Source organism: Berghia stephanieae, chromosome 12 (assembly GCF_034508935.2).
Source record: "Berghia stephanieae isolate SIO BIC M18660-M18661 chromosome 12, UCSD_Bste_1.3, whole genome shotgun sequence".
NCBI classification, from domain to species: domain Eukaryota; kingdom Metazoa; phylum Mollusca; class Gastropoda; order Nudibranchia; family Aeolidiidae; genus Berghia; species Berghia stephanieae.
The window spans coordinates 3890882-3903814 of record NC_088371.1 but is presented as its reverse complement, the minus strand read 5'-3'; the positions used below and the strand labels follow the sequence as shown (position 1 = coordinate 3903814).

At 37.3% G+C, this 12933-nt stretch overlaps 1 pseudogene; it reads right to left on the bottom strand.

The window, feature by feature from the left end:
• Positions 1-7313: 7313 nt before the first annotated feature.
• LOC144958250 (uncharacterized) lies at positions 7314-7940 on the bottom strand (annotated as a pseudogene).
• Between the last annotated feature and the right edge of the window lie 4993 nt (positions 7941-12933).

The following is a 12933-nucleotide window of genomic DNA, read 5'->3' as shown; positions in this document are numbered from 1 at the left end:
CATTCAATTAAAATGTGTTGAACTGTCAGGTCACAGTTACATCTTCTGCAGAGGGGTTTTTCATCCCTCTCCAGAAGGAAACGGTGAGTGAGGGCAGTATGTCCGATCCAGAGTCGAGTTATTTTTACCTCGTCTCTTCTTTTTAGCCCCGAGTTGGGTCTGGGGCCGAGGTCACTTTTAATTTGTTTTAATTTGTTATGTCATCTCGACTCCAGGATAGTTCCCATTCCTTTCGGACATGTTTTTTTATATTGATCTTTAAATCCGCGTGTGGGATTTTACTGCCCTCTTCTAATTCTTGGCTCACCGCCTCTTTTGCCAGTCGATCCGCTTCTTCGTTCCCCTGGATACCCACATGACTAGGTACCCAGAGAAAACAAACTTTCTTTTTCTTAATAAATAATTTATTTGCACCTTCCAAGATACTTATGAGTCTTGGATCGGTGCAATAAAAATTTGAGATCCCCTTAAGTACGGACAGCGAGTCAGACAAGATCAAGAATCTATTTTTATTCGATCTCTCAGCCAAACGGAGAGCATTTAGGATTGCTCTCGATTCCGCTGTAAAGATCGAAACATTTCTATCCAGGCGAAGTGATCCTGTGCCTTCCGATGAGTGATAGGCACATCCTACTGCATCTGCGCTCTTTGAACCATCCGTAAATATGTGAGTATGGTTTTTGTATGTTTGTAATATTGCTTTTAGTGTCTGTTTGTAAATATGTGGGTCTGTTTGTGATTTTTTCCAGTTTTGTTAGGTCCAAATTTATGTTTGGTCTATGTATGGACCATGGTGGTGTCTTTGCCTGGACGTATGGATGTATCCTATCTAGACTGATGTTCATGTCTGCGATGTCTTTTTTTATTCTGCAACCTAATGGTGGTGTCATTTTTGGGTGCTTACGAAATTTTTCTTCTAGTGTCCTATCCGTGTAGTGTACATGTTTGTGTGCTGGGTTGTCGTGCAGCGATGTGACCTTAATAACATACTGGAGAGCCAGTTTTTTCCTCCTGAGATGAAGAGGTGGCTCATCTGCCTCAGCATAAAGGCTTGCCACTAGAGAAGTGCGGAAAGCCCCGAGTGCCAAGCGCAGTCCCTGATGATGAATTGGGTCCAGCATGCCTAAGTAGGATGGTTTTGCAGAGCCGTATACAAAAGATGCGTAGTCCAGTTTTGATCGAATAAGGGTTCGGTATATCTTTAGAAGAGTGTTTGTGTCCGAACCCCATTCCATGCTCGACAGAACTCTCATTATTCTCATTGCTTTCATGCATCGCAGTCTGAGATCTTTGATATGGGCGAGGAAATTTAGTTTCCTATCAAAGATCAAACCCAGGAATCGGGCTTCGTCCTTTACCTCAATTCTGGAATTGTTGAGATAAAGGTCAGGCTGTCTAATGCAGGTGCGTTTTCGGCAGAAGTGGACAGCTACTGTTTTTGATGGGGAGAAGGAGAAACCATTGAGATTTGCCCACTCCGACAGTTTGTTTAGTTGGAGTTGTAACTGTCTCTCAATGGTGTCCATACTCGATTTACTTCGATAGCATACAAGAAAGTCATCAACATATAAGGAACAGTCAACATTCTGTCTCATTGCATTCACTATTGAGTTTATTTTAATCTCAAACAGAATGGGAGACAGAATGCTACCCTGTGGAACTCCCTCTTCCTGATCAAATGGATCAGAAAAGGTGGATCCTGCTTTGACCTGAAAGGATCTATTGTTTAAAAATGCTCTGACAAACATTGGAAGGTTTCCTCGCAGACCAAGATTGTGCAGATCTTTGAGGATTCCGAATTTCCAAGTTGTGTCAAAGGCCTTCTCAAGGTCAAAGAAGATTGCTACCAAGTGCTCACCTTTGGCAAAGGCCTCACGAATGAAGCTCTCTAGTCGAACAAGGTGATCAACAGTTGATCTGTTCTTTCGAAAGCCACATTGGAGGTCGGAGAGTGAGTTGTTGTGTTCCAAGTAGAACATCAGACGCTTGTTGACCATTTTCTCCATCAGCTTGCATAGGCAGCTGGTGAGGGAGATTGGTCGGTAGTTTGAAGCGTCCGAATGGTCTTTCCCAGGTTTTGGGATTGGAATCACAGTGGCCAGATTCCAACTAGGTGGAAAAGTCTGTGTTGTCCATATCTTGTTATAGATATTCAAAAGGACAACCAGACTATCTTGTGGAAGATGTCGGAGTATTTCATAACTGATGTTGTCAGGACCCGGTGCTGTGACATTTGTGTCACGGAGGCAGGCACCCAACTCCTCAAGTGTAAATGGTTTGTTGTAGTCTTCGGTGTTTGTAGATGTAAAGTTTATTGGTGTGTTTTCTGCGTTTTGTTTATGGCGCAGAAATTGTGGTGTGTGGTGTGCAGACGAGGAGCTGTGCGCCAGCCTCTCGGCCAGAGTGTTGGCAATCTTGATAGCTGTTAGGTTTCCATCATCCATTGGTAAACCTGTTTGTGCCATGTCACACTTGGGACTTACATTTTCAGTTGAATTTGTTGCAAGAGGAATAATTTGATTTTGACAAAATAATTGTTTTTCCACATCAATCTTTGCCCTTAATTTCCTCAGCAGGTCTATTCCTAATAGCATTGGGTCGAAAATGGGAGCAACATAGATATGAGTTAGCAGATGAATCTCTCCCAATCGCAAGTGTAGTGGTCCCACTAATTTTGCAGAGAAGCTTTGATCTTTACCTGCTGCAAACATCTTCATGGACTTCGTACAAGTGGGGGTGGGTAGGATTTTGTTATGGGTGTTTTCAGAGATGATGGTAACATCTGCTGCGGTATCCACCACTGCTTGTACAGGGACGTTTTCAATTGTACATTGTACTTTAAGGGCAGATTCTGACTGTAACCTTGCAATACAGATACATTTTTCATCAAAATAAGGTTTCACAATCTGTTCTGGATCTTGGCTAGACCGATGTACATTGTGGCTTCCGTTGTTGGTCTGCTGGGCAAGGTTTTCCTTAGTTTCTTCATGTTTCATAAAATTAGTACAGTCAGAAGAATAGGGGCACAAATTGCTCATAGTCTTATATCTGTGTTGTGCCTCAAAAACTGGGTCCTCTTTAATTGCCCTTGCTTGAACTGGGATCAATTCCGGGCTCAAACTGATCCCTGCCCGTTTGGCGCCTTGTCTTCCTTTGGGCGACCTTTCATGGAGCAGTCTCTAGCATAGTGGTCTTGACCTCCACATGAAAAACAGGCACTTGATCATGGGGAATTGGAGCGGGATCTTGGCTGGGCACGTCGAGCGCCTCTTTGCATAACTTCCAAGACTTGGCTTTGGAGTGTAATGAGAGTGTCTTATTTACTTTGGGTTTGCTCATGCATTGATAACATCTTTTTGAACATTGCCTCAACACTCATCTCAGTCTTCTGCTGTACACCAGCTGTCTTAATGCTCGTGTTGCGAGTCACTGCTCGAAGTTGGCTATAGTCTTCCAATTCCTCAGATTCTGACCCAGATTCTTCATCGTACACATTCACTGCTTGGATGGAGGGCTCTCTGAACGGCACGGTGTTGCTGGTACTTGGTCTATCCTTTCGTGCACGCCAACCAACTTGCTGAGAATTTTTAAAAAGCTTATCTGTTCTCAGGGCTTGGTCCATCGTGGTGCACTCCTGACATGCAATATATTGGGCTGCCTTCACGTCATATAGTCCTGTTATAAAATGGGCTACCACTTGGGACTCTAAATTGCGGGGGGACTGTCCAGGAAATGCCTGCAGTGCCAACTCCCATGGACTTTGCGACATTTGAGATTTCCAATTTTTCCCGTTTTTGTACGTAAAATTTGTCAATTTTTCAAATATTTGCAATTTGCACTAATTGAGTGGAGTAAATCTTATAATTTTCCCATGACGGAGTCGCGCTTGATATATTTTTGGAGTTTTCAGATGAGAAAAAAATTGAATTCGCCATTTTCAAAATTTTCACATTTTGGAGCGTAAAATTTGGCTGTTTTTTAAATTTCGGCAATTTGGACACTTTGACGCTTGCATATGGAATGTCTCAAAATTTACTACTATTGAAATGGCGTCTGTATATGGAATATCTCCAAATTTACTAATAGACATTGAAATGGCGTCTGCATATAAAATTTCTCCAAATTTAATAATATTGCAGTGATCCCCGAATATGGAATGCCTCCCCATTTACTAATTGTCATTGAAAAGGCGACTGCATATGGAATATGAGCAGTTTATGAGCTTTCAAATAATAAAAATATATATTTTCGACATTCGTGAACATCAATATTTTCACATTTTATTTGGGGAAGGGGGGGGAGAGGGGGGGAGAGGAGAGAGATGGGGAAGGGGGGTAAACTTTGTGTATTTTACATATTTTCGCAAAATGGACATTTTGAATGATGAAATCTTCGAATTTCTGTATGCAATGGTCGGGTTTGAGCATTTCTCAGATATTCAAATGGTAAAAAATTTGAATGTTCAATTTTTTCACATTTTAATGGGTAAAATTTGTCAATTTTTCAAATATCCGCAAATCAGAAATTTTGACTGATCAAATCATTTATTTTTTGCATGAAATGGTCGAAACGGTTGAGACTGAGCATCTTTTCAGTTTTTACATTGTAACAAATTTGACTTTGCGACAATTGAGATTTTCAATTTTTCCCGTTTTTGTGGGTAAAAATTGTCAATTTTTCAAATATCTTGCGAATCAGAAATTTTGACTAATCAAATCATTAATTTTTTGCATGACATGGTCGAAACGGTTGAGACTGAGCATCTTTTCAGTTTTTAAATTGTAACAAATTTGACTTTGCGATATTTAAGATTTCCAATTTTTCACGTTTTTGTAAATAAAATTTGTCAATTTTTCAAATATTTGCAATTTGCACTAATTGAGTGGAGTAAATCTTATAATTTTTCCATGACGTAGTCGTGCTTGATATATTTTGTGAGTTTTCAGATGAGAAAAAAATTGAATTCGCCATTTTCAAAATTTTCACATTTTGGAGCGTAAAATTTGGCTGTTTTTCAAATTTCGGCAATTTCCGCAAACTGAAATTTTGACTGATCAAATAATTTATTTTTTGCATGAAATGGTCGAAACGGTTGAGACTGAGCATCTTTTCAGTTTTTACATTGTAACAAATTTGACTTTGCGATATTTGAGATTTACAATTTTTCCTGTTTTGTTGGGTAAAAATTTTCAATTTTTCAAATATCTGCAAATCAGAAATTTTGATTGATCAAATCATTTATTTTTTGCAAGAAATAGTCGAAACGGTTGAGACTGAGCATCTTTTCAGTTTTTAAATTGTAAAAAATCTGACTTTGCGACATTTGAGATTTCCAATTTTTTCCCGTTTTTTGTACGTAAAATTTGTCAATTTTTCAAATATTTGCAATTTGCACTAATTGAGTGGAGTAAATCTTATAATTTTTCCATGACGTAGTCGCGCTTGAACATTTTTGGAGTTTTCAGATGAGAAAAAAATTAAATTCGTCATTTTCAAAATTTTCACATTTTGGAGCGTAAAATTTGGCTGTTTTTCAAATTTCGGCAATTTGGACACTTTGACGCTTGCATATGGAATGTCTCAAAATTTACTACTATTGAAATGGCGTCTGTATATGGAATATCTCCAAATTTACTAATAGACATTGAAATGGCGTTTGCATATAAAATTTCTCCAAATTTAATAATATTGCAGTGATCCCCGAATATGGAATGTCTCCCCATTTAATAATAGTAATTGAAAAGGCGACTGCAGATGGAATATGAGCAGTTTATGAGCTTTCAAATAATAAAAAATATATATTTTCGACATTCGTGAACATCAATATTTTCACATTTTATTTGGGGAAGGGGGGGGGGAGAGGAGAGAGATGGGGAAGGGGGGGGTAAACTTTGTGTATTTTACATATTTTCGCAAAATGGACATTTTGTATGATGAAATCTTCGAATTTCTGTATGCAATTGTCGGGTTTGAGCATTTCTCAGATATTCAAATGGTAAAAAATTTGAATGTTCAATTTTTTCACATTTTAATGGGTAAAATTTGTCAATTTTTCAAATATCCGCAAATCAGAAATTTTGACTGATCAAATCATTTATTTTTTGCATGAAATGGTCGAAACGGTTGAGACTGAGCATCTTTTCAGTTTTTACATTGTAACAAATTTGACTTTGAGATATTTAAGATTTCCAATTTTTCCCGTTTTTGTACGTAAATTTGTCAATTTTTCAAATATTTGCAATTTGCACTAATTGAGTGGAGTAAATCTTATAATTTTTCCATGACGTAGTCGCGCTTGATATATTTTTTGAGTTTTCAGATGAGAAAAAAAATTGAATTCGCCATTTTCAAAATTTTCACATTTTGGAGCGTAAAATTTGGCTGTTTTTCAAATTTCGGCAATTTGGACACTTTGACGCTTGCATATGGAATGTCTCAAAATTTACTACTATTGAAATGGGGTCTGTATATGGAATATCTCCAAATTTACTAATAGACATTGAAATGGCGTCTGCATATAAAATTTCTCCAAATTTAATAATATTGAATATTGCAGTGATCCTGGAATATGGAATGCCTCCCCATTTAATAATAGTCATTGAAAAGGCGACTGCAGATGGAATATGAGCAGTTTATGATGTTGGCATGGTGGACGCCATATCATTGATTTTAGATGAAGGCCAAGGTAATTATCAAGAACAGAATAACAAATTCCATTAGATGACAGAGTGAACTTTATTCATTGAGACATCTGCTTTTTATATTGCAGGAACAGGAAGAAAAAAAAGGGTGATAATAATAATAATAATAATGCTTAATTTTGTCGTTCCCCAAATTAGAGAGTTACATGATAAGTGATTCCTTACACAAAAAGGTCATAATAAGAAAATGAATTTACATTCTAACACCCCCCCTTAAATTCAGTTTCCAAAGCAAGTTAAAAGATAAGTGCTCAAAGAAAATGATACATCGCAAAGCATTTAGGTAATACATTGTAGGTTGTAGGCATTAGAACATTACACCTATGTTTAAACTGAGAAAGAAATGTTTGTACTCAGATCATAGTTAATCAAGTAAGAACTAACAGTCAAGAACGATATATAATTATAATGGTAATGAAGCATAATATATAGGTACATAGGTACATACATATGAAATCAAAAAGTCAACAAAATTGTGTGCCATTATTTTGACTAAGGAGAAAATCATTAAACTAAAAAAAATGCAAAGAAAAATCACAAGTTTGATACTTGTACTAATAGTGCATAGCATGATGTGAGTAAGTGATTTAAGACTTTTTAGTACTTCCCTTACTAACCCATCAAGATAGGGATGAACATTTGTAATTTTGTCTTAGAGACTGGCTTTGTGAACATATCTGCCCAATTCTCTTCACTTGGAACATAACAGGTATGAAGTATTCCCTTTTGGATTTCATTCCTCACAAAATGGTATTTTATGTCAATGTGTTTTGTCCTTTTGTGGTGTACAGGATTCTTACCAAGGGCAATAGCACCCTGATTGTCACAATTCAAAAGAAAATGTTCAATGTTAGTGTTCATCATGTCATTGATCAATGCCCTAAGAAATATCCCTTCCTGTGTGGCAGCACACATTGCCATATATTCCGCTTCGCATGTGTATAAGGCAACAGAAGGTTGTTTCCTTGATTTCCAGGAAATAAGGCTACCTTTTTGAGAGATCATAAAGCCATAGCCAGTCACGCTTCTGCGGTCAGCAGAATTTCCCCAGTCTGCATCACAATAACCTACCAAATTGGGTGGTGCCCCTGATTTTGTGTATACTAATTTTTTGTCAATTGTTGCCTTTAGGTACCTCAGTGCATGCTTAGCTATTGTCAAATGGTTTTGGGTTGGTTTTGACATGTATTGAGACAATTTGGTAACAATGAAACAAAGGTCAGGTCGAGTAGAAGTCATAATGTAAATTAGACTGCCAACAATTTCCCTATACAGTTTGTCATCCACTGGATTTGAAGTTCATCACAAAACTTGTTGAGATTCATTTCACAGGGAGTGTGTTTGGGCTTGCAGTCTTGCATGCCAAATTTCTCTAACAGTCTTGCAATATAATGTGATTGGTCCATTGATATTGATTCATCTGAACAAGAGAAATTTATACCCAAGAAAAAGGAAAGTTGACCTAGGTCTTTCATTTGGAAAGATTGACAAAGCTGTGCTTTGATTGCATTCATTGCAGATAGAGAATTTGAAGCTATGATTAAGTCATCTACCCACACAAGGATAATGCTATGTTCATCATTAGAATGTCTCTTATAAAGACAGGGATCAACTGCTGATTGAACAAATTTTTGCTCAGCTAAATGAGAGTGGAGTTTGAGATTCCAATTCCTACCACTCTGTTTGAGACCATACAATGACTTTTTGAGTCTACAAACTAGCTTTTCACCAGATTTTGAGTTTAATTGATATCCTTCTGGTTGTTCAATGTATAAGTCAACATCAATTGGTGCATTTAAATATGCTGCTTTTACATCCATTTGGTTCAAGTACATATCATTTTCAATGGCAAATTGAATGAGAGCTCTGATTGAGGTGATGCGGGCCGTGGGCGAAAACGTTTCCTGATAATCAACATCAGGGATTTGGGAATACCCTTTAGCTACAAATCTTGCTTTATAAGTTTCTTCTCCATTTGGACCATTCTTAATGGTGTATACCCATCTACCACCAATAGCTTTTCGGTCAGAAGGTAAACTTGTAATTTCAAATGTTTGATTTTCGCTCAGGGCATTCATCTCCTCATCCATAGCTTTTTGCCATGCATCACTTGCATTGCAAGTCATTGCTTCCTTGTAAGTGTTAGGGACATCAAGCATGTTAATGTTATAGAAATAATGAATGGTATTGTTAAGATATGCATCAACTTCATCATCAACAATATATTCGTCCAAATGTTTAGGACGAGAGCGAGTTCTCTTGGAACTGGCATGCATTGGTGACGGGTTTTCATTTGCTTCCTTATCACCTAAATCTTCAACACTTGTTTCAGTTTCAGGCAAACTCCGGTCACTGAGTGGCACTTTGGGGTTTGTTTTTGAGTAACTAGCATCAAAATCATCATGATCATAAGATGGAACTTCAGGGTAGTGACCAGAATTCTCCTGAGACTGAGACTTTGGTTGAGACAAATCTGTAACAGTAACAGGATCTTTAGGGAATTTGACACATCTGACCCTTTTAACGGTTTGGGTGTCTGGAAAATAGATCAGATAGGCTGGACTTTTTCTATCATACCCCACAAATATTCCCTTTTCACTTCTGTTTTGTAATTTGGTTGGTTTTTGTGCTAATAAAGCAAAACATGGGGATCCAAATGTTTTCATATTGGCAATGTTGGGTCTTTTATTTGTGATCTTTTCAAAAGGAGTGCATTCAATTCTTTGTTTGTAGCACCTGTTGCGAATATATGCAGCCGTTAGGACAGCATATGTCCACAGTGATTTTGGTAACCCACATTGCAATAATTGGCATATGGCCATGTCAAAAAGTGTGCGCCATGGACGCTCTGCCTTCCCATTTTGATGGGGGCTGTATGGTGCGCTTTTTTCATGTCTGATACTGTGATTTCTCAAAATGGAAGTAAATTCTTGAGATGTGAATTCCCCACCATTATCACTTCTGATTGCTTTTATCTTCCCATAAGGGGCTATGTCAGACAGGTATTCTTTGAATGCAGTAGGGGTGTCACTTTTTTGCTTCAAAAAGTACACAGAGATCAAACCTGAAAAAGAATCAACACAAATCATTGCATATTTCATTCCATCACAACTAATTGGGTCAATAGGACCCGCTAGATCAACATGAACTACATCAAGGGGTTTCTTGGCACTGTTGTCAGGTTTTCTACTCACAGAATCAGTCATTTTAGCAAGGGAACACACTTCACAGTCAGATTTTGTCTCATCAGTGATGATCATACCATCTACACATTTTTGTAACTTAAAAATGTCTGCTGTGTTACAATGACCCAAAATGCAATGCCACTCCATCAGTGAATGCTTGGACGTTTTTGTGTGGAACGATGAGTTAAGGAAATAGAGACCCCCTCTTCTTTCAATGTTGAATACTGTATCTCTCGAACACAATTTTCCACAATCCTTCTTGAAAATAACTGTGGCACCGTTCTGCTTCGCGGCCTTTACTGAGAAAATGTTTTGAGAGAAGGAGGGCACGTACAGTGCATTTCTCAGGAGAACAGAATGTTTACAGCCATTGTCATCCGTCAACGTTATCTCTGCGTTGCCTTGTCCTTGGGCAAGGTTTGAAGTCCGGGTCCCGTCTGCAAATTCGATAACATGCTGTCCCGAGTCAAAATTATTGTGGAAAGAAATAAATTTTGACTTTTCGTGGAGTAGGTGAACAGTAGCTCCACTGTCCACAAGAAAGTCGTCCTCTGCGAGTTGGTTATCTTGGAAATTCGGGTTAACACCGAAAGCAAAATGGCTTTCACTTCGAGTTGTAGGTTCATCGTCTACTTTCATCTCTCGTAGTTTTGTCAGATTTCTACAGTTGCTGGTATCGTGTGATTTAGCTTTACAAATTTCGCACCAACGAGATTTTCTGTCGTCGTTTTGTTTACAAGCTTTGAGTTTTTTACAGTAGCTGGTATCATGAGATTTTGACTTAAATATTTCACACCAACGAGCTTTTTGTGTCCTCGAGTTTGGTTGATTGTTGAAGGGTCTTCTGTTGTACGAACTAACCGTCATCACATTTGATGCGGTTGAAGAAGAATCTTGGAGTTTCTCAGTGTCTTCGAAAATTACGTAATAACGATTTGAATTCGCTGAAGGTCAGTACTTCTGATTTTTGTGTGATTACAGCAGTAAAACTTTTATAATTTACCCCAAGTCCTTTTATCACCATAGCGATTAGCAAACTGTCACTGATTGTCTCACCAGCATCACGTAGAGCCGCTGCTGACGATTCAGCTCGAATGATATAGTCAGTAACTGTTTCTTGGTCATTCTTTAAGAGGGATGTCAACTCTGTGTAGAGTGTTATGATACGAGGTTTACCTTTCGGAAGATAGTGTTGTCTCAGGATTCGTAGTGCTCTGCGACCGTTGTTCCTTGCGTCCCTTATGATAAGAGAAAGGGATCTGTCGTCCAATACCTGGACCAGTTCGGCAAATACTTCCTCGTTTTTGTCTTGTTCTGTTGATACATCTTGATTCAAATCATCAAGGTCCTTGAGTACATCATCAAGTCCTCTTATTCTGATGAAGCCGAAAAACTTAACTTCCCAGAGTTCATATTGGCGATCGTCACCATTGAAGGCGATGCGATGCCTGGGCTCATAACCTGTTGGCATGGTGGACGCCATATCATTGATTTTAGATGAAGGCCAAGGTAATTATCAAGAACAGAATAACAAATTCCATTAGATGACAGAGTGAACTTTATTCATTGAGACATCTGCTTTTTATATTGCAGGAACAGGAAGAAAAAAAAAGGGTGATAATAATAATAATAATGCTTAATTTTGTCGTTCCCCAAATTAGAGAGTTACATGATAAGTGATTCCTTACACAAAAAGGTCATAATAAGAAAATGAATTTACATTCTAACATATGAGCTTTCAAATAATAAAAATATATATTTTCGACATTCGTGAACATCAATATTTTCACATTTTATTTGGGGAAGGGGGGGGGGCGGGTGAGAGGAGAGAGATGAGGAAGGGGGGGTAAACTTTGTGTATTTTACATATTTTCGCAAAATGGATATTTTGAATGATGAAATCTTCGAATTTCTGTATGCAATGGTCGGGTTTGAGCATTTCTTGGATATTCAAATGGTAAAAAATTTGAATGTTCAATTTTTTCACATTTTAATAGGTAAAATTTGTCAATTTTTCAAATATCCGCAAAACAGAAATTTTGACTGATCAAATCATTTATTTTTTGCATGAAATGGTAAAAACGGTTGAGACTGAGCATCTTTTCAGTTTTTAAATTGTAACAAATTTGACTTTGCGACATTTGAGATTTCCAATTTTTCCCGTTTTTGTACGTAAAATTTGTCAACTTTTCAAATATTTGCAATTTGCACTAATTGAGTGGAGTAAATCTTAGAATTTTTCCATGACGTAGTCGCGCTTGAACATTTTTGGAGTTTTCAGATGAGAGAAAAATTGAATTCGCCATTTTCAAAATTTTCACATTTTGGAGCATAAAATTTGGCTGTTTCTCAAATTTTGGCAATTTGGACACTTTGACGCTTGCATATGGAATGTCTCAAAATTTACTACTATTGAAATGGCGTCTGTATATGGAATATCTCCAAATTTACTAATGGACATTGAAATGGCGTCTGCATATAAAATTTCTCCAAATTTAATAATATTGCAGTGATCCCCGAATATGGAATGCCTCCCCATTTACTAATTGTCATTGAAAAGGCGACTGCATATGGAATATGAGCAGTTTATTAACTTTCAAATAATAAAAATATATATTTTCGACATTCGTGAACATCAATATTTTCACATTTTATTTGGGGAAGGGGGGGGGGAAGAGGAGAGAGATGGGGAAGGGGGGTAAACTTTGTGTATTTTACATATTTTCGCAAAATGGACATTTTGAATGATGAAATCTTCGAATTTCTGTATGCAATGGTCGGGTTTGAGCATTTCTCAGATATTCAAATGGTAAAAAATTTGAATGTTCAATTTTTTCACATTTTAATGGGTAAAATTTGTCAATTTTTCAAATATCCGCAAATCAGAAATTTTGACTGATCAAATCATTTATTTTTTGCATGAAATGGTCAAAACGGTTGAGACTGAGCATCTTTTCAGTTTTTACATTATAACAAATTTGACTTTGCGATATTTGAGATTTTCAATTTTTCCCGTTTTGGTGGGTAAAAATTTGTCAATTTTTCAA